Below are 6,000 nucleotides of genomic sequence, written 5' to 3'. Positions count from 1 at the left end.
TGTTGTTCTATGGTGTGAAGTTCAGCTAACCAAAGCTGCAATTGGGATTTGCTTCCCTGATTTAAATATAGGCAATGCTTCAACTATTCAATATGTTTACCTTAATGGTCAAAAATCTTACCGTGTGAATGGAGTCACTACTCAGGGCTGGTTCACCATTGATTTCTCCTTGAGAGATGTCCAGAATGTTTCTTGTAAGTGTTTGTCATTCAGTAAGTGCTTTTTTTAAGTGTTACAACAAACAATTAATTTTTGTATTTTTTTTCTTGTAACTTCTCACAAATGGTTTTTTCTTATTACCTTAGTGATTTGAGGAATATTCTCGCAACAGATAGATTCGATGGAAATGGATATACGATTCTCACGATTCAAAATGTAACCGAGCAAATTAAGCCACAAGGAGGTTTTTGGTTGCATGTTCAGCACAATGCATTCTATGAGCAACACAATTTAAGCATGAGCAGTTTTCTAGTATCATTTTCAAGAACTGTTTCCATTGACTTCATCTCTTCTCCTGAAGTGAATTTCTTTAAGAAAATTACTGGCCATTTCAAGTGGAATGGACCGAGTTTTGTGTTACAGTTTCTTGGGAAAGAAGATTTCGAGCCGACAATAAACTGAACCTACGGTTCTATCTTGAGTAACTTAGGTTTTGTCAAGACGTTTGCTTCAAAGATTCTTGTTCCCAAGTTACATATTTCCACTCGATGACAAGCAGTACTTGCTTCCTCCTACATCATTAGTTCAAGATGCTCACAAAGCAGGATTAGAAGTATATGTGTCAGGTTTCGCAAATGATAATGATCTCGCTTATAACTATAGTTACGATCCAGTGTCGGAGTATCAATCTTTTGTGGACAATGGTGATTTCTCTGTGGATGGTGTGATCTCTGATTTTCCTGTGACTGCATCTGCATCAATCAATCTGTAAGCAAAATCTCTTCTACAGACCATTTTTCCTTAAAACGTTGTTGGAAATACTTAAAAGTTTCCTTTTCAAATTGTCCTCACACTGCTTCTCCCACATTGACAGAAACACTACAAAACAAGGTATTGAAAGTAATTACTTAACAAACATTATAATTGACTTTTATCATCATCTTTTAAATGGTTCATGCTGCAGTGGATTTTCTAAGTATATCAAAAAATGGTGTGATTTTCTCTTATAGCCAGACTTATTAAAAATCTAAAAGTCGTTGCATCCATCACAGGGAGTATGTCTCCTCATAATCTATTCCTGGTCTTTGAGAGAATCCTTGTGCTACAAGTCGTGCCTTATATCTCACGATTTCATTATTCTCAATTCTCTTCCTTACAAAGACCCATTTGTGTCCCACTGGCTTTATATCGAATGGTGTCCTTAAGATCGGACCAAACACATTCATTTTCTTTAATGAATTCAACTCCACATTAATGGCTTCTTTCCATTTTAACCAATCTCTTCCTTGAGTGCACTCTAATCTAGACGTGGGTTCATGATCCTCATTTATTTCAAGTGCTACCTTATATGCAAATATTTCATCGATGTCGACATCTTTCCGGTTCCATTGAATTCCAGACATGATATAATTTATTAAGATCTCATTATTATCAATACCTTCAGGACCTTGAGGTTCAGCGTCCCAAACCTCATTCGGTACCTTAGGATTTGTCGCGGCCATGTCTATGGTTTCATTAATCTCGGTTTGATTTGCACCTTTCTTAGATTTCTGAGGATTCTTATCTTTGGAACCTATTGGTCTACCACGTTTCAAATGTGCCTTAGACTCTGTAGCAACTAATTATTGTGTTCCTTGTGAACATCAATACGTACTGGTGCATTACAAGCTGGTATGTACGATTTCATAACTCTCTTTGGGTCAGCAAAGGAATCTGGCAATTGATTAGCTAGCTTTTGTAAATGTATAATCTTTTGGACCTATGCCTCACATGCTAGAGTCCGAGGATCTTGCCAATTTAAGGATGTTTGATTCCATGATATTTCTTTAACCAGCTTGTTTGTCTCTCCACCTAATTTAGGAAAGTCGGATTCATCAAACTGACAATCCGTGTATCTATCCTTAAATAAATCCCCTGTAGTTGGCTCTAGATACTTAATAATGGTGGGAGAATCATATCCAACATATATTCCCATCCTCCTTTGAGGTCCCATCTTTGTTCTCTGTGGTGGATCAATCGGTACATAAACGGCACACCCGAATGTTTTTAGATGGGATATGTCTGGCTCATGACCCGTTACTAATTGGGATGGCGAATATTTATGCTCACTAGATGGCATGATGTGTATAAGCTCTGCTGCATATAATAATGCGTGTCTCCAAGCCGACACAGGAAGCTTCGACCTCATGAGTAATGGTCGAGCTNAAACCTCATTCGGTACCTTAGGATTTGTCGCGGCCATGTCTATGGTTTCATTAATCTCGGTTTGATTTGCACCTTTCTTAGATTTCTGAGGATTCTTATCTTTGGAACCTATTGGTCTACCACGTTTCAAATGTGCCTTAGACTCTGTAGCAACTAATTATTGTGTTCCTTGTGAACATCAATACGTACTGGTGCATTACAAGCTGGTATGTACGATTTCATAACTCTCTTTGGGTCAGCAAAGGAATCTGGCAATTGATTAGCTAGCTTTTGTAAATGTATAATCTTTTGGACCTATGCCTCACATGCTAGAGTCCGAGGATCTTGCCAATTTAAGGATGTTTGATTCCATGATATTTCTTTAACCAGCTTGTTTGTCTCTCCACCTAATTTAGGAAAGTCGGATTCATCAAACTGACAATCCGTGTATCTATCCTTAAATAAATCCCCTGTAGTTGGCTCTAGATACTTAATAATGGTGGGAGAATCATATCCAACATATATTCCCATCCTCCTTTGAGGTCCCATCTTTGTTCTCTGTGGTGGATCAATCGGTACATAAACGGCACACCCGAATGTTTTTAGATGGGATATGTCTGGCTCATGACCCGTTACTAATTGGGATGGCGAATATTTATGCTCACTAGATGGCATGATGTGTATAAGCTCTGCTGCATATAATAATGCGTGTCTCCAAGCCGACACAGGAAGCTTCGACCTCATGAGTAATGGTCGAGCTATTAATTGAATTCGTTTAATGAAGGATTCAGCTAATCCATTCTGTGTATGTACATGTGCCACGGGATGTTCTAAACTTACCTCCATGGACATACAATAATCATTAAGCGCTTGGGATGTAAATTCACCAGCATTATCTAGACGTATAGTCTTAAGTGGAAAATCTGGAAAGTGAGCTTTCAGTCTTATGATCTGGGCTAACAATCTAGCAAATGCTAGGTTTCTTGTGGATAATAGGCAAACATGCGACCATCTGGTCGATGCATCAATAAAGACCATAAAATTTCTAAACGTCCCACAAGGTGGGTGTATTGGTCCACATATATCTCCTTGTATCCTTTCCAGAAAATTAAAAGTCTCTTTAGTGACTTTTACTTGTGATGGTCTTATAATGAGTTTCCCTTGTGCATATGCTACACACGTGAGATTTTTAGGAATAACTCATCTCTCTTTAAGAGTGTGCCCATTTGAATTTAATATCAGCTTACGCATTATGTTAGAACCCGAATGGCCAAGTCGGTCATGCTNGAGTCCGAGGATCTTGCCAATTTAAGGATGTTTGATTCCATGATATTTCTTTAACCAGCTTGTTTGTCTCTCCACCTAATTTAGGAAAGTCGGATTCATCAAACTGACAATCCGTGTATCTATCCTTAAATAAATCCCCTGTAGTTGGCTCTAGATACTTAATAATGGTGGGAGAATCATATCCAACATATATTCCCATCCTCCTTTGAGGTCCCATCTTTGTTCTCTGTGGTGGATCAATCGGTACATAAACGGCACACCCGAATGTTTTTAGATGGGATATGTCTGGCTCATGACCCGTTACTAATTGGGATGGCGAATATTTATGCTCACTAGATGGCATGATGTGTATAAGCTCTGCTGCATATAATAATGCGTGTCTCCAAGCCGACACAGGAAGCTTCGACCTCATGAGTAATGGTCGAGCTATTAATTGAATTCGTTTAATGAAGGATTCAGCTAATCCATTCTGTGTATGTACATGTGCCACGGGATGTTCTAAACTTACCTCCATGGACATACAATAATCATTAAGCGCTTGGGATGTAAATTCACCAGCATTATCTAGACGTATAGTCTTAAGTGGAAAATCTGGAAAGTGAGCTTTCAGTCTTATGATCTGGGCTAACAATCTAGCAAATGCTAGGTTTCTTGTGGATAATAGGCAAACATGCGACCATCTGGTCGATGCATCAATAAAGACCATAAAATTTCTAAACGTCCCACAAGGTGGGTGTATTGGTCCACATATATCTCCTTGTATCCTTTCCAGAAAATTAAAAGTCTCTTTAGTGACTTTTACTTGTGATGGTCTTATAATGAGTTTCCCTTGTGCATATGCTACACACGTGAGATTTTTAGGAATAACTCATCTCTCTTTAAGAGTGTGCCCATTTGAATTTAATATCAGCTTACGCATTATGTTAGAACCCGAATGGCCAAGTCGGTCATGCTATAAAGTGAATTGTTCATTGAACATCTTGTTCATTGCCAAATTAGCCTCTATCATATTAATCTTAGCATGGTAAAGAACAGTGGATAATGCAGGTAAAGTCTCTAGGATTTTCTTAGATCCTTGGGTGATTTCAGTAATATGTAGGAACTCTTGGTTTCCTTCACCCTTAGTTTCAACATGGAAACCATTCAAACGCATATCTTTGAAACTTAATAAGCTCCTCTTTGAGCTGGGTGAATATAAGACATCACTTATTTCAAGATGTGTGCCATTAGGCAAAAGAATATGTGCATGGCCGTAGCCTTCAATTAAACTCGCTATACCCGCTATTGTGCTAATATTGGCATTTTTCATAATGAGATTAACAAAATATCTCTTATCCTTCAAAATTGTATTGCTTGATCCACTATCGACCACAAGTATGTTCTTGTCCTCAGCCATTTCTAAAATGGACAAGAATTTTATGATTTAAAACATAAAGTAATAAAACAACCAAATATATATTGAAGGAAAAAAAATAATTGAATTTAAACCAAAATTATAATCCAAAATAATAATCCAATAAAATTCAAATTATAAAACATAGAAATTAAATCAAGACAATTTTAAATTTAATTATCCTCTCATAGACAATCCGAAGTCTCATAATCCAATTGGTCATCATTCTCATGGTCGAAATCTCCTTCACCATCGAGATGAACCATGTTAGCTTCTAGATTATTTTTCAAACTCTCTTGATAGAGATCAATAAGGTGCTTAGATGTCCTGCACGTCTTAGCCCAATGGTTCCCCATACCAAGTCGGTGGCAAACCGATTTTGTTTTGTGTTGCAGTTTGAAAATTTCGCGGCCTCTACCCCGACCACGACCAAAGTCGGATTGGTTCCCACGGCCATTCCCACGGCCATAACCAGCATAGTGGTTTCCTTGGTAATTGCCACGACCACCACGTCCTCTACCACGGCCACGGCCGTGATACTTGTCTCTCTGGACGTAGTTGGACTCTTTAGTCTCTTTAGGCTCTTTAGGCTCTTTAGGCTCTTTAGGCTCTTTCTTGGTCAAATCGACTTTATGGGCTTCCGGTAATGGGGCAGAACCAGGAGGTCTCATTGCACTGTTCATTAGCAATAACTTATTTTTTTGCTCAGCAAGTAGCAAACAAGAGATTAGACTTGCATATGTCTTAAAGCCCTTTTCACGATACTGTTGTTGAAGCAGTATGTTATTGGTGTGAAAGGTTGAGAATGTTTTCTCTAGCAAGTCTTCCTCAGTAACCTCCTTACCACATAATTTCAAGATCGAGACTATCTTAAATAGCTCTGAATTATATTCTTCCACGGATTTAAAATCCTGGATCCTTAGATTTTTCCAATCAAATTGAGCCTTTGGTAGGAGCACCGTCTTTTGGTGTCCATA

At 38.2% G+C, this 6,000-nt stretch overlaps 1 long non-coding RNA gene across 1 annotated transcript; it reads left to right on the top strand.

Annotated features, from left to right (window-relative positions):
- LOC109125640 lies at nucleotides 13-1,003 on the top strand. Its single transcript, XR_002032745.1, has 2 exons — nucleotides 13-194; nucleotides 306-1,003. It is a non-coding gene; the product is annotated as an uncharacterized LOC109125640 (long non-coding RNA).

The sequence above is a fragment of the Camelina sativa genome, chromosome 7, assembly GCF_000633955.1.
Source record: "Camelina sativa cultivar DH55 chromosome 7, Cs, whole genome shotgun sequence".
In the NCBI taxonomy this organism is placed as follows: Eukaryota; Viridiplantae; Streptophyta; class Magnoliopsida; order Brassicales; family Brassicaceae; genus Camelina; species Camelina sativa.
Note: the sequence above shows the minus strand (reverse complement) of the source record. Positions and strands in the feature narration are given on the sequence as shown.